The sequence below is a fragment of the Caloenas nicobarica genome, chromosome 9 (assembly GCF_036013445.1).
Source record: "Caloenas nicobarica isolate bCalNic1 chromosome 9, bCalNic1.hap1, whole genome shotgun sequence".
Taxonomy (NCBI): domain Eukaryota; kingdom Metazoa; phylum Chordata; class Aves; order Columbiformes; family Columbidae; genus Caloenas; species Caloenas nicobarica.
The window spans coordinates 6,373,588-6,396,284 of NC_088253.1; positions in this window are offsets into that span (position 1 = coordinate 6,373,588).

Genomic DNA, 22,697 nt, shown 5'->3' on the forward strand with positions numbered 1-22,697 from the left:
TCTTTCTTTCTCCATCATCACATAACAGGGGTACAAATCCTAAGAGAAAATAAACATGTACATTGGTTCTTCGTTGGCTCGAGATCATGTAATTTGGGGTTGATGAACAACAAACGGTGAATTTGGGTAGACCAAATCTAACTGAATTCTCATTGAGAACAGAAACTAAGAAGAATATTTTAATTCACTTCTCTCTTAACTATACTTATCCCACATTTTAACTGATTTTTATCGTAATAGGTTTTGTGGGGATCAGACACAGAAAACTGGAGGGCCTATTTTAGTGATATTTGTAACACAATTGTATGCAGGAAACATTTTAAAGCTTTGCTTGAGAGTCTGTTCTACAAAGGCTGGACCATAAGTGATGTCTAACTCAGAAAATATTGTTTGTGTTACTTCTGAGGTGAATTTAAGATGTTGGGTCAATCCCTTATCACTGGTGGTTTATCAAACATAAATAAATTACACTGTACTTTTCAGAGGTTCTTTTTCAATAAAGCATTTAAACATGTTACTTGTTTTGCTGAGTTAAGGTAAAAGTTGAATTTGGGCTGGAAACCTGGTTTCCAGACATTTTCAAATTTTGGTGATAATTAGTCTTTATAACGAACCAACCCCATTCCCCTTGAAATGAGCAATGCTAAACTTTGGGGTGATCAAACTGTGCATCTTTTTCTGATTTGGTGGGTTGAAGGGTACTTGCAGAGTGCTAATTTATTAAATATTTTTGCATTTCATCAGTTCTTACGGTGCTTTTTCCCCTGTTGGGGATCTTCATTATGTTTTACATTTAGGCTGAATTCAAATTAATTATTGCAAGAGGTTTTGCTCTTCTCCATGACTTATTTCTGCCCTCTGACTGATCAGTGGTCCATGGTCAGCGCTCAGACTTCCAAGAGGCTTAAAACATGTCGAACACTTTGACATTTAGGGAGATCAAACCAAAGAGGATGGAGGGAGTGTTTTAATTCGCAGGAGAGCATTTTACTTCCATTTTAACTCAGGTTGTTCAAACAATTGTTATCCTCTTAAAATAAAAAAAGACATTTCAGGCCTGTTTTGTGTGACTGGTCTCTACTGTGTAGCTACCAAACCGGAATCAACTCTGGAAGCTTTTCTCCTGGATATTAGTTTAACTTTCAGTTCTTCTCTCTGTCCTGTGTCTGTGCATTTCAGAAGTCTGAGATGCTACACCAAAGGCTGATGAGCAGCAACAGGAATCTTATGGCAAGCAGAAAGTTCTGCTCAGGTGACACCTGTGGCAGCTTCCACTGAGATTGTCCCAAAGAGGACATAATTTCCAGGTGACAGACACTGCATCATCTTCTACTGAGAAGAGGGGGAAGCATTAGCTTTTGTCTCACACTGATCCTCTTGGAGTAGATATTCATCCAACCCAGAAGCTCAGACCTAGAATCTGGGATTTGAGGGGAAAGTTGAAACTGAGATCTGAATTTTGCTAAGCTGTCCTGCTTTTAGATTTGATTGCAATAGTGTTAGGGAATAGATCTGCCACAGGTGTTTCCAATCTGGCAGATTTTCAGGCACATGTGTCGGGTGCAGACACTGACTTAGACCCAGGTGAATTTTGGTCTGAGTAATCAAACTGAGTCACTCCCATCTCTACAAGTGCTGTGGAGATGACTGGACTTCTGCTCACAAGAGAGCAAGGTCAGGAGGGTTTTCTTCCATGTCTTTTTGCCATAACAAATCCTATCTGATCTGGTGCACTTTGATCCAGAAAGCGTAATCCAAAATTCATGTGTTTGCTGTGGACATGTACAGGTAGGTTGTAGTTATGAATTGATATTAGATGATGATACTTTTGCTGTGCATTTGTTTTGGCAGAGAAACGGTAGTTTCAGTAGTTTTAAACTGTGTGATGTGATATTCTAGGAAATTGAAGTCCAGTTAAGGCAGTCTGAGGATTACAGTGGGTATTAGTGTTAACCAATTAGAAAAAAACCACTTGACAAATTAAATGTCAACGCCTACCCAGCTGTGGCTGTTGAAATTCAGGTCCAGATGCAAGACTGGCATCTTGTGTGTATCCTTGCTATGCTGAAACACAGTGGCAAAAAGCAACGATATTCTCCTGTCTCTTAGCTAGCAGTTAATCGAGCTCTGTGTCTCAAATATCTCCTCAATGATCAGGAGTTCTTAACTGCTCACATTTTTCATTCCTCCCATCACCTGAGAAGGCTTGTCTATTGTTAAACCAAGCAGCACTGACTTTCAGGTAAAATAAGATGAAACAAAGCAAAACCTTTTTCTTGTTCTCTGGTGTTTGTTTAATTTTAATTCCGATGCAAAATAGTTTTTCTAGCTTAGTTATGAGTGGAGAAACTGGTGTCACTTTGTACAGCGTTTCAGTGCCAAGCTCTTAAAAGCAGTGCTATTGGAAATGGTCAAGACCTGAGAGGTCACCTACTCATGGTTATTCCCAAGCAGGATTTTTCCCTATAGTGTGTATTTATTCATATATCCCCTAGAGCTTTACCAAGTCTTGTTTTTTGAAAACTCTCCATTAGTAGGGCTCTACTTATTTCTCTTGGGAAATTATTGTCCCTGGAAAAGGTTTCGCAAGAAATTTTTCCTATTACATGTTAATCAAAACTCGAATTACCAGATTCAGTTACTAATGCAGAGATCCTTGGTGAGAAGTTTTGTTCTCTTAGATGAAATGTTGTCTGCTGCTGATCGCGTTCCAACTTTCTGAGCTCCATGGCTGCTGTTGATATATCCGATGCACCTCTTCTTTTCTCCATGGACCTGATTAGAGCTCACTCGATCGTAGCATCCCTTTTTCTGGATCACTGTGCTGCTTGGAGTAGAGCAGAACAAGCCCCTGCTTTTTAGATTTCCCGTGACAAGTGATCTTTTTGAGCCACAAACCAGGGCCCAGGCTGCCTGTGGATGCGGTACAGGAGGGACAGGCACACGCTTGGTTCAGAAGAGCAGTCACCGCAGGAGGGGGTGCCTCCCCCTTTCCCCTGCTTTTGTCTTTTTTGTCATTTGTTCTTGTTCTAACATCAGGTGTCCCAATGAGGGGCTTCCTTCAGTCCGGGGCCATGTCCTAGGTTGAGTATTAAAAGAGGCAGGTTTTGTAATTCATTGGAATTCAGTGTTCAGAAATATCTCCCATATGGAAGAAAAAGGTCAGTAAGAATATAATGAAGAGAGGCACAAGGCTAGAGGAACTTAGAAACAGACCTGCAGACTAAGCATTTGGCAGTTGGTTCATATCTTTTTTTAAAAAATTAATTTGAACTACTAAACTCTGGGGTTCAGTTGTGTTCATAGCTGGTATGAGTACAGAGGAGCATAAATGAAGCCAGTGGAGTTATGCTGAGTTTAGATTAATGTTAAACATCTTGGCTAGTGCATCTATTTAATGAACGTATTATACAATTCCTTTGTGAAAAGATCTTCAGTGATTTCTCCTAAACAAAAAAAAAAAAAAAAATAAATTTATTCCATTATGCTCTTGTTCTGATAATTTTAGCTCTCTCTATTTTCTCTCATTCATATATTAAAAAATTCTATAACCCCTATTGTGTGCTTCAAAGGTGTAGCCAGAGTTCCAAACTTGTACAGATTATCCTACTTGATTATCTGCTTCCCATGAAAGGGCAGCCCCGCTGGGCTGTGGCACACGGGGTCAGAGACACTGGCTCCGTGCAATGTTCTGGGTACGGAAAGTGAGAAAATATCTTATACTGGAGGAGTTCAGTAGAGAGAATGGAGTTCCTGCCGTGGGAATTACTATGTGCACCAGCTCTGGTCAAAAGTGCCATTAAATCCTCACTACTCAAGAGGATCTTCAATGATGTGTTAAATTCAAACCTTTCTAAATTGAGAAGTTTTGCTTTTGGTTTAAAACTTGTTAGACCCAAGGGGTTTTTTCTTCTACATTGTAAAAAACCATGCAAGCTGTTTTTGATAGAATGACACAAACTGTGGATCCTTCAATTTGCTGCTTGAAGAGCAACAGTTTTACAACCTTGTTTAGCAAGCTTTTCTTGGTATGTCTTCCCTAAAGAGGGCTTCTCCCACTATCTGAGATGATTTTGTCAAATGCTGCCCAGGGGCTCGTTCTTCTTGTCTCGTTGTATTTGTGTGGCCTATACAAATATAGCTGATTCACACTCTGCAAAATCAAAGAATAATAATTACAGACAAAGGCCCTGAATCTGTAAATCTGTATATTTCGTGTTTCAAAAGCGGGTTTTGGAGAATTTGGTGTCTAGTGGCTCCTTTTGATGTTGCCTGGCTTGTGAGTGCTCAGAGTCATGATTAGAGAGGAGCTGTACTTCTGTCCCTGCCCTCGTCTCAGTATCTCCTTTCAGGTATCAGATGTACCTTCACCCCTGGAAATGGGTTTCCACTCGTGTCAGGTCAGGTCCTGGCCTGTCTGCTCGAGTTCATTCTGCCAGAAGTTTTCTTCCAGAGTCCATCACCAGCCGTACATGGTGACCAGGCATCCCTCCATCCTAAAATCCGTTTTGCCTTTGATTTAACAGAAGCTGAAGAAAATGTTAGAACATCAAACACTTCTCGTGTGTCTTTTTTTGATGATTGGCCACTTCTCCCTCTGTGGTGATCCAGGCAGGCCTTTGTTGAACTCTTCATGTGTTACAGGTCTCAGCCACCTCTCTTCAAAGAAGAGTTACTCTGGCTGAAGGGAAGCTTTCTCATTAAGCTGTTTGGGTTCCTTTCTCTGACTCTGCAGAGAAGTGAGTTATCTTGCCTCATTTAGTACTGTCCTGTTCATTTTTACAGATGTACGGTTAAAATCAAACAGCAAGTATCCCAATAACCATGTCAATATTCAATATTTTTGACAGCTGAGAGACAAACCAAGGCGTTCTACTGAGCATTTCTGAAAAAAATAGACCCAGGGCATCTTAAGCCCGGCTGCTCCCAAATCAGTAGCTGTTTCTGAAGAATCACCTGTGCATTTCTAGCTTCATTTTAGCCTTGCTGAGTGTTAAATATTAGTCTCTCTCCAAGACAGGCTGTCAGAGGTAGACAAGTATCTTTGTATAGCCATCTCCTCAGGAAGCAACCACCTTTCAAAAACTCTTTGGCAAAGCGCGTGTTAGCATGAAGTGCTGGACATTTCAGAAAGTGTAGTCAAGAAGAGCATAGGACTGAATTCCACACCTGGCATTTAGAAGATTACACAGGAGGCCAAAGGGAGGAAAGACAGGACAACAACGGAGGAATTAAAATCAATTAGATGCAGAAGGAAGAGCAATGGTGATGATGGACAACAGCACAGGCTCCATTCATATTTTAGGATGATCTGTCAAAGGCATGACATCGGTAAAGGACCCACTCTGCGTCTTTTTGATCCTTTGGTCCATGTGCCCATAAATAAAACCAGAAGTGAGGTCTGTGATGCTGTGTGGAGAAAAGTAAGCTTGGTGTGCCAGGTCTGCATCCTGAATCTTCTAAGGTGAATAGGGCGATATTGTTCCTATAATTTGTCATCTGTAGTTCAGATTAAGAATAATTCACTTTCTAAGGGTTTGCTGTTTTAAAAACAACAACAATCATAAAACATAGAAGAGCTTCAGATTACAGGATTCTACAGAAGAGCTTTGGCTGGCTGGTGTTTTACACAGACTAATATAGATTTCCTTGGAGATTTTAAAAAAAATCACCTTTAAGGCAAAGGACATTAAATGACCGAGGTTTTCCCTGTAGCTCCTCTTCACTTGTGTTAGGTCTCATATGTAAAAACTACCCTACCTAATTCTCAATTGGTTGGAAATCCTCTGGATCCAAAGCTTTTTTTTTTTTTTCCCTAATCTCCTACCACTATAAGAAGTGTGGACTTGGGAACTTTATTTAAAATTAAGTTAAATTCCTGTCTCTCAGTTGGGGGCTGCATTCTGTATATGATCTATCTTGTTGCATGTACGTCTGTGAAGCCGACTGTGAGCGGGTGCCTGGCCCCCGCTGCGTATCAGTAATTCTATACAGCGATGCGAGCTGTATCGTGTATCCCAGCTGGTATTTCAGCCTCCTCTTAATGTCTGAAGAGTTTTAATTGGACAAAAAGCCAATTTCAAGTTTGATAATTTCAGTTTACTGGAATCGACGCTGAACACAGAGTGCAGTGGGGTTTGTGCCTGTGTATTCAACAAGGGGGTGGCATATTTTCATAGGTTAAAAATGGACATTTTCCACATCCTCATATACAAACCAGATAAAATGTGTGAGCTAACCTTCAACCTCTTCGGCTTGTCTCCTGTTTCTGTGTAGAGGCTCTGCTCCTCTGAAGTGTAGAGGAAGAGCTGTCCATGTTAACGAAGCCTTCCAGGACATTGGCATGGTGTGGGCTGATGTAGGTACGTTCGCATTTAAAGCCAGAGTCTATCTCTCAATGTGTTAAAACCGCGCCTTGTCCTGTGTTCTCACTCAGATGAAGGAACCGGAGTTCAGCTGGCACCAGACTCTACTATTTTGGCCGATAAGGTTTAGTGTAAACAAATGCAGGTCTGTGAATTATCTGGCATGAGGATCAGTTCGGGGTGCTGGCTTCCTATAGCCTTAATCTAGTTGGCCTAAATGATTTATAAACTGGCAACATGATAAATGTTGTTTTAAGTGGACAAATCACATTGAAGAGGTGTAACTTTCTGTCAGTATGTAACATGACCGCTTCTCTTAGGGGAAGAATAACAATCACAAAGAGCAGTAAGGGTAACAGGATCACAAATAGTCATATTCCTTCTCTACAGCGTAAATCATTAGAAGGGCACTTCCTTCTTTCATCTCTGTGTGTCCTTCTTTGTCCTTTCCTTTTTTTTCTTTTTTTTTTTTTTTTGGGTGCTATTTTCTAGCACTTCCATATCATTCTGGAAAGCTAAACTCTGTGCTTGATTTGTGCTGCAGTTTCTTCATAAATCTGTGAAGCTTGTCTCCATCAAGCTGTATTTTCCATTAAAATATGGTTCCCAGGTGATTTCCAATACTATGAAAAACATGTAGCCATAAGTCTTTCACTGATTGTTTATTATCTGTTTAGGTGCTCCTGAGGATTTTGACAGCTAGGACTTGTATCATATGTAGTGTAATAAAAGTGGATATCTTCAGCACAACAGGGATAGCTGGCCTCTCACTTCTGCCTGCCCGGGCTGTATTTGTTTTCTGTGGGTTTGTGTTTATTTTAGTTTATTTTTAAATTTTTATTTTAACATGGAAATTCGGGTCTGCTCCAGATCAGGTCAGTTTAAGCTTCATATTTTCTTTGCTATATAGATGAATAAAAAACCCAAAAGAAAGTCCAAACAAAACACAACAAAAGCTTTCCTGTTATAAACAGTGCAAGAAGCAGTAGCAACAAAGCTGGTATTTACTCTGGTGGAGGAGCAGATTTACTTCAGCGGGTTTCCAGCACGGACACACTGTTCCACCTCTGATTGCAGGAAATGCAGCAGCACATTGCGTGTGTCTGTCTTGGAAATGTGTAACAAGTGTGTTGTGGGATGCAATGGGTAAAGTGCCTCGCAGTAGCTGCAAGAGGTTAATGCTTTAAGCTACTGCTTTCTGGTAAAGTTTGAAAACTGAGGAATTGGTTGATAATGTCTATCTGTAGGCAAAAGGGCAGCTCTTTTGCAGGCAAAGTTCCCTCTGGCCTTAAAAGGAACTTTGCGTTAGGATTAGAGGATCAGCCCATATGTAAGCACTCGTTACCTGGTAGCACACAGGAAGGCTGGGCAAGGAATAAAGCCTCACCTGAACTCAAACACCATACTGCGAGTTCAGTTCATCAAGTCTCCCTGTGCCACCTCTCTTACCAAAAGAGATGTTGCATTTTCCTGGCGTATGCGATGCTTTGCGAGAAAACCCACAGCCAGCCTGGCAGGGGGCTCGGGAAGAGTTTTGCTTTGGAAAGTCTGACAGGAATGACCCCATCACCGAAGGAAGAGAAGGAGGAGACTCTTCTGGAGGTGGGTTAGGAGATGAGAAGCGGGCTAGCGTGTATTTGCTGACCCTATGGTTAGTACCATGTCTTGTCTCATTGTTTCTCCGTCAGTGGAACAGGGAAATATTGATTATTATTATAAACCAGTGCAGGACTCAGAAGGAAAATAACGAATAATTATTAGCAAGATTTGTAATTTAAAGCTTGGCTTTATAACAAGCAAACAAAATGTTTTGCTCTGGCCAGGAAAACTACACAGCTTGGATTCCAGTGCCTTTATAATATGGAATGTCCTCTCCCTGCCCTGCTAAGAGATGTCCTTCCCAACGGTATTCATGCGGTGGTTGGGTTGGTATAACCTTGGGTTTGCATTGTATCTTCTCCAGTTGGACCTCAGAACTGGTTGTCCAATGAGAAACTACAGTTCCATAAATGCTTGGTAAAGCACTTAATTGTGAAAATAACTAGTTTACCTTACAACATCAATTTGAAAAATTACTCATTAATTTTTGAGGTGCAGCCGCCTTCCCTGGAGGACAGAACTACTGATCTCATCTCTACCTAAAACCTTGGCTTTGTTTGCCAGCAGGCGTGTCTGATCTGCAAATAAAATTTGGCTCACCGTCTCAGTTTCCTTATAAACACCCTTGACTGCACCTTTGGCAGAACACACGATAATTAAAGAGTTGTGGCTTATGCTGTGCAGGCTGAGCAGAGCTGGCAGGGAAGAGTTCGGATGACTAGCATGCCACACTGAAATATTATGTTTCTTCCTTCTTTCCAGTGGCATTTACTAGCAAAATAAAGTTGAAACTCTCAAAGAGCTACGTGAACTTAAAATGTTTGCGTTTGGGGTTTCTTTCTTATTGCTTGCTTAATATACCATTATTTAAGCCTAAATTATCTATGCAGATGCTAGACAAATAAGTCAACATATACAGAGCACAGAGATTTGGAGGAGCTGAGATCTGAATCAGAACCACTACCTGAAAAATGCTTTCTTTACCTACATGAGTTTTAAAGCATCCAGATCTCGTTTAAGTATACTAAATATATGAGATGGTTCAAATTCTCCAGAGGCAGTTAACAGCCGAGTTCCACCAACGCAAACCCCATTGATAGATGCACTAGACACATTTTCCACTGAGATTATACTTGCCTAAAACTGAAATAACTTCAACTGCTGCAAACTGATTTTTTTAGTAGTTTTTTTAACATATTTTGTTTTCAAAACAAAATTTTGTTGGATCTTTGTTTCCACTGGATGCTGGCCGTCACTAGCTAAGTAGTTCCACATGGACACCTCTCATTTCCTCAGTTCTTAGCTTCTATATTGCTTTTAGTCTACAGAATTGCCACTCTCTACCCTCATTCTTAACTTAAGGAATTTCGTCTTCTGAGACTCAGCCCTGCTTCTGTCCACAACGTCCAGGGAATGTTCTGAGGCACACTGCAGAAATTGAACTGGGATGTCCTGAGACTTCCCAAACCTGTGCATAAAGCGTACAAAGGTTCTTCATTCCCATAGTTGACTGGCTTCCAAATTTACTCCCAATGTGTTTTTTCACCCTTAGTTTATAATTTTAGCACTGATTCATTCCTGAAATGAAAATCTCTTAAAGAGCAAAGGCTGATGCAGATAAAACCCTCTGGGTTATGATCCATTCATTTATAGCCAAATGGCCCGCTCATTAATGTCATTTGCCTTATGACCAATTACTAGATATTTCCTTATTAAGCAGAAAATCACTTTTGCCCGGTGTTGTAAACTAGCTTAATGGCACTTCACCTTCTTACGCATCATAGCAGTTGGAAAAAGAACATTGGGAACATAGGGTTCATTTACTGGCCATTTCAGCATTTGAGAGGGTCATTTTATTTTATTCTATTTTAATTTATTTTATTTTATTTTCAAATGGAAGTGGATAGTCAGAGTATTTGTCTTAGTACGGACATTAAAACTGGAAGATGTCAGAACTTTAGCTCTTTAGCACCTAAAAGGATGTTATTCCTGAATGTCTTGGTGCTGTTGTTTTTGGGGTTACAAGACTGAACCCACCAGCCTGGGAGAAAGAAAGGGCTTTAATTCACCCGTTATCTTTTTTCAAGCCAGGCCTACAAGTTCCATTTCCATCTGTCTCAGTGCATCAGTCTTTCTCGGCTATGGGCTTCTTGTAGCACCTGAAGGACTGCACAGGTTTGGAAGCCACCTACTTCATCCAACTTAGAATACCCGCATTACACCAGTCTTTTGTCAAATAAGGTCCTGTGGTCATATGGTCTGTGCTGTTCTTCTTGGCTGTTCTGAGAAGTTGTCATTCTCAGCTTTCCCAACCCCAGAACATTTATTCCCCTTTTGCCCTTGACAGAGAAGGATAATTGATCTGTACGTTGGGTGTTTGCATGCAGCAATCAGTACGTATTTACTAAATATACATATTCACAAATTTAGACAACAGCTTTCTTTTCCTAGTAGAGCAAACTGTGTGCTTTTAGCCTCCTTTCCTAGAATACATTCTTCATGACCCTGAAGTTCCTAGTCTCCTTTTTCTGTGCCTGTTTCAGTTTGAATTTACCTTAATTCTGACACCTTAGTGGGGGAGATCTGTACCGAATGCTCCAGGCCCGCGTGGTACAGAAAATTGCCCCATCCTCCTGGGGCTGACATGCCTTGACTCGTGTTCTAGGATTGTGTTTCACTTCTTTGTGGCCACGTCAGCAAGCTTGCTTTCCATCTTAAGGATGACAAATATGATCCGGTCATCCTCCGTTGCTGCCAGCTGAGATGTTCGCACTTCACTGCAAAGTTATTACTGCTACTAGTCCCTAAAATCAGTCACTATTTACACTGTTATTTTTTACCAGCATTTTACCAGGAGATCTGTATAGCTGCTTATGAGCATGAACACAGCTACTTCTAGATAAGTTTGGACCTTTCCCAGTAGCAGGTTATAGCTAATATACTCTCACAGTGGCTTTAAAAGAATCCGATGCTCTGGACTAATCTATCTGATGGAATAAGATGAGTTTCAACTACTAAACCCTCCCTCCTGAGGCCAAATGCTTTAAAGAAAGATCTGATGCAGATCCTTATCCTAGGACTGTCAATAATGTCTGCAGAGCACGTCGCCTCTTTTTCCTTTCAAATGTAGTTTATTCATTTACTGATGTTTCCAAGTTAGCCAGCGGTTAATATACAATATTGTGTAAATTGGGTGGAGCTGATTTAATTAATAAATGGCACAGAGTTTAGTTAAAAATTTACATTAGTGTTGCCAGCGAGAGCAAGTGAAAGTCATAACTAGCACCCCGCCTCCCATGCACACACACAGAAATGAAGAATTTGAATTTGGTTATAAATTTCCCAAAGATTAAAGTGGAGATTCTTTTTCTGTGTGTCTTCTGACTCTGGAGCTTTCATGTTTGAGGCTTTTCTCCACTACTATGAGCCCTAACAGAAACCTCCTTTGTTTAAATGTTAATTGAGATTCTCATGTAGACTTACTTGGCTACAGGTCTTGCAGCTTTTCAACAAAGTTAAACCAACAAAATCCAGGAAGATGCAATGAAAAATAATGAATTATTACTTTTTTTTTCCCCCTAAAAATATGATCTTTGCATAGGTAGAACCGTAAAATATTTCTCTCTATTTCTTCTGTGACTAAAACTAGCTTCCCAGCCGGCGATCCTTCTGAGCAATGTGTGGAGTGCTACACAGGAAGAAGTTGGCACCAAATGTTTGAAATGTAGGTTGGATGTTGCAAAGGGGTTCATGCACATGGGCACAACCACCAACACACAGTTGGGACTCCAGAGCTGGGTTTAATACAGGACACGAGGCCTGAACTGTGGTAGCACTGTGGTTTCCATTGTCCAGAATCACAGGCTTTTGCGTTCCTTGTTGTATTTATGAAAATTATTTGATGCTGTGAATAATTCAGGGAACTTCAATATTATATTTTTAATCTTGCATTTTGTTTTGCTTTTGAACACATTCATTTTCAAACTTGTGGTTTTCAAATGACAACAACTGTCATTTCACTCAGGCATAACTCATTAAGGAAAGTCTCATGACACTTCATATTTTTTGGTTCATATGTAGAAGTTCCCTGTCAAGACAAAATTCCCTGTCGAGAACAATAACATTTTCTGGTGTGAGTTCCTGGGTTTGCGAACTTGGAATGTGTTTTCTGTGGGTCCTCATCATTTTTCATGCTAGGGTGAACATTCCTGGTTTGCTCTTTGAATGTTTGGTAAAGCAAACACAAAAAAAAGAGGTGAAAAGTTAATAAGTATAAAAATGGGAATGAATGTTACCAGAAATTTCCAAGTGTTTGCCCAGGACTGGCAACACATCCTCTGCTTTTGCCTGAACGACTGGTCTTACTTTAAACACTCACGTTTGAGCAGCTGGATTCATTATTGAACCAACTATCAAGAACCAAGGGATATGGCCTTTATCAAATTTAATAAACCTTTGAGGACTGCAGAAAGAATACACTTGTCTTTAAAGATCAGCCTGTTCCAATGAAAACTAAACAGAAACTCAGATCAAATTCTTGCTTGCAGATACATTGTGAATGCTAGCTGTTCGGTGTTTTGCAATAGAAATCAGTAATTTTAACATAGCATTGTATTTCTTTTGATGGCCTACAATGTTAATTCTCACTTTTTTTTCTTTCTCTTCTCCTTTGACATGGAGATCAGAATCTGGCCTATATGTTGTAATATGGTGAGAGAAGTATACAAATACAAGCATGTCTAAATATATGGATACAAGTCAGACTATTAATTCAGAGAGCCTTGCCACATTTATTAATGTTCTATGTTATGAGATTAAAGCTATAACATAGAGTTATGTGAATTACAAACATCTCTTTAGCAAGTCATATATTAACCATGATAATTTTTAAAGAGTAGAGTGTAATTTATTGAACATTGTAAGAAAAAAAATCAAGTAAATGAGTTAGCTCAGGGATGGGGTGGCAGTAAACTGCTTGTGGAGACTCTTACTCCCAGAGGTGATGGAGGTTAAATGCATTACAGAGCTTATAGGCTTGTTCCCTGGAGAGAAAGGGGGCCAGACGTTTCTAGCTGACATGTCAAGGACACCACACATTTGCCCTCCTGACTAATGGTGAGACACTGAGCTGATAGCAAGGTTGCAGTGGCAATTTTCAGGGAGAAAAATGGAACACAATAGGTGGCTCCTAATTAGAGAGGAGGGCAATGTGCTGGGACAATCTTTGTGTTTCAGAGGTCCACTAGCTGATGGCAGAGTGAGCCCGAGACCACTAATGCAAACTTGGAATATTAGGAAAGCATTAATGGCCAAGAAGGTAGAGTTTCCACAGACAAGAATTTTCCAGTTTAACCTTCATAAGAAAAGCTTGCACACCAAACTCAGGCCTGGTCCTGCACCGCTGAAACCAGTGGTGTTCTAGCAACTGGTTAAACAGAGGAGTTTTTTCCTGAGTCTCCGTTCTACATCACTGACTTAAGAGGGGTGGGACAGATATGTAGACTCGGGAGGGAGGGGTACGCTACAGTGATGGAGGAGGGATATGCACATGAAGGAAGATGCCCGGGGAGCGGTGGGATTAGTGTGTGAAGGAGAGAAAGCTGTAAGGAGATCAGAGCGTAACAGTGACGAAGGGAGGACTTGGAGCAGGCAGGTGGAAGGGGCGCCAGGAAGGAAGAGCCTTAGTCAATCCTGGTGTCACAACTCAACCCAAAAGTTATTTCACATTAAATTTGGGAACTCCAGACTCTTAAAACAAACAAACAAAAAACCCAAACAGCACTTGTGTGGTGGAAACGGACATATTCCAGCTAGCAGATGCTGTACAGTAACATATTAATAAGGTTTGGACCTGGAGAAGCACAGCAAACCAAAGCTGTGATTCCTACTTGCAAAGCTATTTTACTGCAGCTATTTTAAGTCTCATCAGAAAGTGATGCGTTTCTTTTAATATCCTTCTAACATCATTCTTCACGAAAGCCCCAGTTACAGAGAGGTTTACATAGGTAAGCAGAAATGCTCAGAATATGGAACATGCTTTAGGAGAGCAATATTGCTTCTTTATTAAAAATCTCTTGGCAAGTCTTAGACATTGTCCTGAAGAACTTGATAAGAAAACGAGGACATAATAGATAACATGAGAATAAGAAGGACTTAAGACCAACGCTGTTCCAAGGAGCAGTATTTTCTGCTGCACTGAGACAGACCTTCTAACGGTGGAAGTGAGAAAGTGAAGGTGTGGGTTTTGCATGTTGGCTAGAACTGGTTTTGAGCTTAGCTGCTTGCTAGCTATGATGTGCAAAATGTTGCAATAGATCACACCGAAAGTTAGGTGGAAGGAAATGCTCCATTGATTGAGGTACACGACACTCACACAGCAACAAGAAGCAGATACCTGCTGCTCCTGCCAGGCTCCTGCCTTTCCAGCTCCCTCTCTCACTCAACAAGCCCCAAGAACACACCCTCCTTTAATCCTCTGTGGGGAGCTTTGGGGCTTGGTGCAAGAAAAGACCTTTAGCAGAAGGAGGGAGGGTTGTTTGGAGAACGAAATCCAGTAAACTCCAACCTTGGAGTGAACCTGCTGGGGCTGATTTGCTGCCAGCCCCTGGGAGCAAAACTGGAGCACTCGGTTCCTGCATCCCAACAGCTCCCGCAGCCTGGAGGGTTCACACCGCTCGATCTGGCACCTCTTCCCGTGTCAGAACAAGGCACCGTGTGCGCGATTTCAACATGCTGCTGGTTTTGTTCTAACTGCCAAGAAACACTAGTTGTGTTATTATGAAATGATTGAGGAGTATTTGCTCATACAAATTATTTGTTTTAAGAGTTTAGTAATTAAATGTCAACATAGAGTGTTGGTATCTGAAAAGCTCTCGGGTGAAAGCCCTGCTCTAACTTGAAACTATAACAAGCTGTTTCTCTTCTCTCAAAACAGATTTGTTCAAAACACCCTATTCAGTAGAATGCATCTCGCTGTAACATGCACGGTCTTTGGCCTTCAAAGGCACCCTTGTGCAAAGGGCGTGTTGCATTAATTTGTTCAGCCAATTTAGGGTGTGCGGCATTAATTTGTTTGGCCAATTTGTTTAGAATCTGGCAGAGGCACCCTGTGCAATGTCTGCGTAACGCCTGTGTCATCTCTACACCAGATCTCAAGAGCGAGAGATTTACTGTGTGATGCCTGGCCACACCTGGAGTCTGTGCTCAGGAGAAACAAAGGTAGGAACCCAAGAGACAAGGTGCTTGCCGAGGGTGAGGATGAAGATGCTTTTTGTACTTTGAACAACTGATTTCCACAGGCGGTGCCTGAGCTGTGGCAGTTGGTTATGATATGAGTGCCATTCCCTGCTGTCACCTGGGACACAGCGGGTGACAATCATACCTGCAGGACGCCCTGCTTTGCCTCAGTGCAAAGCCACGCACAATTCAATATGCGATGACAACATTTTGGTAGAATAGTGTGTAGTTCACTGCAGATTGTTAATGCTGCGCCCATCGAGCTTTTGATTTTCATAGAAATAATTTATTTTAATTGTATATAATTTTGCATGATGCTTCTCTCTTGTTTCCTGTAATGCTTAAGATGAATGGTAATGTACTTTCAAAAATATTCCTTTGGAAGGACCAGCTAGTTATAATTAAAAGTTACAAAAGTGACCAAGTCCTTATTTAAAAGTAAGCGACCATTGCTCAAAATATGAGCACCCATGGGCTTCAACAGGAGCTTCCAGATATCCAGCACTAGGCTTGAATTGTTGATGAAAATCCTTGTCCCAGCAAGGGCTGGGATTAGAGCTGATGGGAAAAACTGTAACGCTTTCTATTTTCCATTAAAATTTATTTTTCATGAAAGACTACAATACCAGCTAGCTTTATTCAGAATTTAGGCTAAATGTCCTGAAACTTTTGCTGTCATTCTGGGAACGCATCTGTATCCTGAGAAAGGCAGTGAGGGCGTGGACATCACAGCAGAGCTTTTCCTTGACTTAAGTCAGATTTTTCACCCTGGGTGTTTATACTCCTGAATTTAACAGAGTAGGGAAGAGCAAGACAGGGTCTCAGGCCTAGGTGTGTATTCATCTAGAGCTTCACGTACACGCATATTTTGTGAGCTGCTATCAAATAACGGAGCAGGGTGAGAATTCTGTGAAGTTTGTAAAAAGTCCTTCCACAGGGCATCAGGAAAACGTGTACGGAGTCACCAGGCTGGTTCACCGGGCACCTGGGAGTGAGGTCTCGGGGAGATGCTGGAGACTGAACCGTCTGCTTTCCATGGTGTGTGTGAAATACAGAAAAAAGCAGGTGTGCAGAAATGCTCCGGTTTCCCAGAATCAGGCTGCGCATTTCAGAGCGTGTTAAGGATGCTAACGAGTGACCTACAGTGAGCTATACACTGTGCAATCTAAAGCCAAAGGCTTTATGTCAGGCTTAGAGATTTTGAATGGTAACGCACTTTTCAAAGAGCCTCAAAGTAATTAGCCTTTCGCTCCAAGTTGACACACATACACTTTTAATATCAGGAATAAGGAGAAAGACTAAGGCTTCTAACCTCAAATCCATCGCAGCTTAGGCACTTTCACCTCACCGGTTTTGTTATGACAGCTCTTTGTTTGGCTGATGGTGAGTGGTGTTTTGAATAGAAGTGCTTTTGCTGCGTGCTTTGCTACCTTCCTGTAATAAGGGAGGACTTGGAGGTTATGCAGCAAGGTGCTAATTGACATTAACACTCAAGACAGGAAATGCTGACACAATTTAAAATTAACATCCTGTCAATATACTGCTGACCTGTGTTAAATGTGTGCTTTGTCAAACTTTCAGAATTAGATTTTGATACAGAAACATTGTAATGCTGGGAGTATTGCTGGTCTGGAGAAAACTAAATTTAATACAGTGAGAAGTCACCCAACTGTTTTCCATTTTACCTTACCTTTTCTCAAAGAGAAAAAGTTAAATCTTGCCCTAAAAGGTCAAATATGTATAAGGAAATCTGAGAGCTAAAAATTACACCGTATTTGTTCATGATCAGTTACTAAAAGAGTCTGTCCTTCAGTTCCCAGTTTATTTTAGGTATTGCCTTACCAATGACAATGATACCTGAAAATTCATTTTACAAAAGATGGTAACAGATACATGGCATCTTGCACCAAACCTGGCTGTTGTGTTAACCTACCTATACATTAAAATGAAAAAAAGGCTGGCAGAAAAAAACCCAAACATACAGCAATAGGACCATAGAAGTGGCTCCTTTGCAAGTGCATTATTAATTCCTTAGCAAAGCAGCTATGAGGATATTTCCACTTCCTGGTGACTCCTAGGAGAACTGGAAAAGGGAAAATGGTATCGTGTCACTAGTTCTCCAAAAAAATAATCCCCAGGGGATGTGGTGGTATTTATCAATCGCCGTTAAAAGGTACGCAAGTAACCTTAAAGCACAATGCAGCTCTGGAATGACGCCGTACTCTTCCTTTTGTTTATGGGTGGTACTACTTAATTTCATACATAAACTGTCCCATTGACTGCTCATGTGCGAAGCTCTGGGGGTGCTTGCACAGCGAGTTACACACTGTTTTGTGGCTTTGAAGAAACAAATGGTGCTGTTCACTGTCAAGCAAGTTGGAGGCTCTGCTTTGGAAGGAGGAAGACACAAGTCAGAGTAAAGCCAAATAAGAGAAACAGAGCACACCTGGGTGCGGTCTGGTCTGCGGAGGAGGCTGTTTGCTGAACATTAATCAGACGTTGTCCCAGGCATTAGGAACAGCACAAAAAAAGGCACGAAGCCAGGAAAAGGTGATGAGGAGAAAGGAAGGAATCAGAGGAGAAGGCTGGACTGCATGGAAGGAGCAGGAGGTGGAGCGAGGCGGTTTGAAATGAGAGATGTAGGCAGGGGCAGCCCTGCGCAGGCGTGGGGAGTGGGGAAATGTTTCAGGAAGGTGGTGCAAGCTACATATCACTCCTGGCAAACTTTCTCTAAGAAAACAGTAAGTGGGTGGCCCATTGCTATGTGCGCTTCCCACCGATGGTTCCTGGGAGCAGGCCAACGTTGTGTGTTGCAGTTAAAGTTACAGCAGGACTGGAGAAATATTGGCTGTAGCCCTGGTTCTGCAAATTGTTTGCACAGGGCATCTCTTGCCGCTAACAACATGGTGCTCTGAAAAGCGGCTGCTTTGGATCACGTGTGTGAAACCACTGCTGGAAAGTTAATTCTTTAAGGCAGCTGCCACAGTAGGTTGAAATTCTCTAAAGCAACAGCCACTGGGCAATCTTATCCCATGCTACAAGGCACTAGTTGGGCTGGGGTGGAAGAAAATGAAAATTGTGAATGGAATGTACGTTGGAGACTTGGACTTTTTCTCTGAAATCGTTTGGTGAAGGACTCTCAGTGCAAAATACTCGCCATCAAATGGGCTGTGTTTTGCTCTGTTTCAGTCCTTTCCAGCAAAAAAAATAAAGGATTCTTATTTTCCATTTTTCTTGTACAAAACCAGAGCAGATTCTTAGTAATGAACTCAACTATCATGGTCACACTGTGCTGCTGGAGAGGAAAAAAATTGCCTTCCACGACAAAATGTTTACATTGGCTGCTGAGGTTTCTCCTGATTTCCTCTGTTGGGAATGAATAATTAAGAAGTGAACTGAGAGGTGAAAAAGGCCTCTATGTGTTTGTCTAATGTCACAGCTTTTCAAGGACAAAGCTTTTAGTACATTAGAAAGGTTTCTCTGTCAAGCAAATGAATTCAATAGCTAAGCAAGACGCCAAGAAGAGGAGTCAAACAAAGCCGAGAATTCCCAGTAGGAAGCTTTTAGTATGCACTTACGACAGGTATTGCATGAAATGGATGCAGAGCACACATATGTGGGACACGCAGGCAACACACATAAGGTGTTAATAGTCTAAGCTGATGCCAAGGAAGAAAAAGAGCAGACAGGGTCAGCTACTGTTTCCTGAGCTAAATGTTCCTTTTCTTATGGTGGTCAGAGCCAGGGGTAGTTTTACAATGTGCAAAACATGCACTCGTAATTAAAATGAAACTCACACTGACAGAGGAAGGGGATGGTGAATGTTGACCTCACGTGCTGCATCTGTAGAGCATTTGGGGACACATTCTTTCAGTAAAAGTGAGGTTGACTTTTGATTTTCTTTTTTTAAGAAAAGGTGAGCAGGAATAAAGTTATTTGTTAATTTGTATGTGCTGCATGAAGCCATTTCTCGGGAGTGCTGATGGCACATTAGAATAGAGAACTACCCCTATATATTTTTTTATTTTCCATCCTTCTGTTTAAAAACAGGGATGTTGCCATTACTTGTAAACAGTGGAAATTAAAACAGTAAATAGGAGAAAGACAAATTATAAAGGTTTTGATTATCTGTTCTGCTTGTTTTCTGCTGTTAGGCTTTTCAACACTGTTCACATAGCTATTCAGGTGGATTCCCAGTGTACCTTACTAACACATCTCCCCGAGTTTGGCTTGTAAATCTGCCCTTTTGAAATAAGACTTAAATAGGAGCCAGAGAAAACCTTGTCCGTTTTCAGACGCACGCTGGCCGATACAGGTGGGCCTACAAAAAGGACGGAATGTCTGTCTCAGAACCGCTGTGCCGCAGACCATCCTCCATGGCTCCCTGTAGGAATGCAGAGGCTGCAATCCTCAGCTGGTGAGTCCTGGCTTGAGCTGTGCTCTTCTGCTTGGCCGGGGGAAAAAAATCTCTCCCCTGCTCTTTTGAATTTAAGATTCCTGCAGAGGACAGAAAAGTCTTCCTTGCTCCCAGCCCTCCTAGGCTTTTTAATCTCCTGCACTAACCAAAGAATCAACAAGTATATCATCTTCATTGCAAGGAGATAAGATCCTTTAAGAGGCAGAGCACTCTGCCTTCCAACAAACTCATGCATAAAAGGTTAATTTAGAGTGTGCAGATATCTGTGCATGTTGAGCGATTGGAGAGCTGGAGGGATTCTTTTTATTCCTCCTATTCTCTTAGCGTTGACTGGTGAGGGCAGGTTGAACGTATGACTTTACGTTACGGAGCACCTCTCCATCACCCGAGCCTTTTGTCATTTCACCAAATGTGACAATTACAGCATTTCAGAGATGAGACTTTCTAATCCTATTACTCATTCATCAACCTACGGATGATAGCAGAAGCCAGATCGAACAGTGCCAAAAGAGCAGCGAGGAGCCTTCTCCAGTGCTGTGAAACTAGGCTTAGCTCAGGCACAATAGGTGTGTAATTTAAGGTTTTGTTGAGCTGAAATCCAATCACATACTTGACTGGTAGATCACAGAAAGACACAGACAAAAAGAATGAGATAATTCTACCTCACACAAACACTTGAATCCAGCTTTGACTTAATAACAAGTGTGTGATCAACCTTACAGAGTTTCTTTTTTTTTTTTTTTTTTTTAATTTGAACTTAGAGATGGGATGGCACTGAAATACTTTACCTACTAGGGTATCAACCAGTAATATTGAAAAAACCAAACAAACACCAGAAGGAAATGGAAGAACTTGCTTAGACAAATAAATGGGAAAAATGCAGATGCTCATTATATGAACAGTAATATGAAAATTTAACTTCTGGGCTTAGCTCAGTGCTGTCTTTTCAGCATGTGGTACCCACTGCTTTCCCAGTGATGGAGAGGATCTAGCAGAAATATGAGGAGAACAAAGCTAAAAAAGTTAAACAACTATAGAAGGAAAATGTATACTATGAGCCTTGCTTCTGTCTCTCGCAACTAAACCACTCCTTTTACTTTGTCCTGTTTCAGGTGGAAGAGGAGCGGTGGGAGCTGTGGTGGGAGCTGCAGGTGAGTGCCACGGCAGGGCACAGCCATGTGCAGGGAGGGGAGAAATTGGGGCTGAACCGCTGTCTTCTGGGGAAACGAAAGTGGGTTCTCTCTGTGTTTGAAGAGGCAGCTTTTCATTAGATTGTGTATTATTTAGATTCAGTCTGGTAAAGGAGAGAGTTCAACACAGCTTGCTCTAGGGGTGGCCTTTATATATTAACAAAATAAAGCGTTGAGCGTGTAAGTTAAAAGCTTTGGTAGGAAACCTCTCTGCAGTAGGAACATTCACATTTGTGTCCATTGCCATCATCAGTGCTGTTCTTCCATACAGTGTAGCAGTCCAGCTTCTGCAGCCATGTAAAAGTCCTCTGTGAAGACCAAACTTCAAAAAAACCACATTTGCATAGTTTTGGTGTCCATCTCAAGCTCTTCAAACTAACAAGTTGTGTAGGGTTAACAGTGCATGAAATTAAGTACTAACTTGTAGGTGTCATGAGCTGAACACAGAAATACAGAGACCTCAAACTAGAGGAGACGTTAAAAACATGAGTACAAACCCACTGCTGGGAAAAATCACAAAAAGGTTTAATGACTTGGGTCTGGCAGAGCAGCAAGTGCTCTAACACAGTAGGGTGGTGTTTTGTTTTGGTTTTTTAAGTTTGCAAATCAAGATATTCCTTCAAGCCACAACTTTATATGTAAGGCTTCAAATACCTTCCATCCAGTGACACGACCATTGGGTCGCTAACGTGCAGTGGGCGCAGCGGCGGCCCATGAACATGGGCAGGGTGCACATGGAAGCCAGTTGTCAGAGCTAATCTGCAGCAACAGGTAACACTTGCACTGTCCTTGTGCCAAAACGAAGGAGCCAAGCTCTGGTGTCAGTCACGCAGTGACTGGGGGAAAAAAAAAAAACAACAAGAAGCTCAGAGAGATAAAAGGGAAGGGGAATCCTGGGGTCAAAGAGTTAAAGTGAAGTTTGAAGCTTGGCATTAGTCACAAGACACCAAAATCCAAGCAATGTTTTGCCAAAGAAAAAGTAAATAAATTACCAATTTGCAAGATATTAGACTACAAAGCATACAGAAACAACATCAATGAAAATATTATTTTTTTAATAAGTGAGTTAGTGGAGCCAAATCCCACAACAATGAAACTCATATTCGAACATGGCAGAGAGAGATTTTCAATGGTTCATAGGAATATGAGGAGATTGAGGTATGTTCCAAACAGAGAGGGAAAAAGAAGATATCAACAACACAGTATAATATGAGAAGCTCAAAAGGAGTTTCCCAAACTGCAGAGATCTCATAAGCATTGAGATTTCATTCAGCAATATAAACTCTGACATTTGACCAGGCAGTTGCCTTGGGGGCATTAGCTAAAATAGCCTCAGCTTTAAAAATGAAATATGAACTTCTGAAGGCTTTGGTAGTTGCTTTCGGGTGACACTGAGACAACCAATGTGAATAGTGGCTGCTGGACGGATCAGTATCCCTAGTTTAGGAAGAGGCTGTGGATTTTGGCTGCGTTTAGCCAGAGATACCCTCTCATCTAAACCCATTGCTTCCCTTTGGCTTGCAGATGGCTCAGCTGTCTTTCACCCACATGAAGACAGGTGTAGTTTTCGTCACCTTTTTGCCTGTCAAGCAGCCAAACAACGCAGTGGTTAATGGTGCGTAGCGGAGTTGGTGCCTGGGGTGGTGGTGCCGCTCCTTGGGTGTTGTGATCACCCGGCTGATCCACAGAGGCTGGATCCTTCCTGGCTTGGGCAGGGGGGACACCGCTGTCCTCTGCCACGTTCAGGGGAGGAGGCATCAGGTATTTGCCGTCCCACCCGGCATGTGGGTTTTATAATTCCTTTTTCCAGTAGAGTACAATTTGGGTTCTTTTGTGCTGTGAGCCTTAGCCCGTGAGTGGCACCCGCTGCGGAGCAGACCCTGTGGGTGT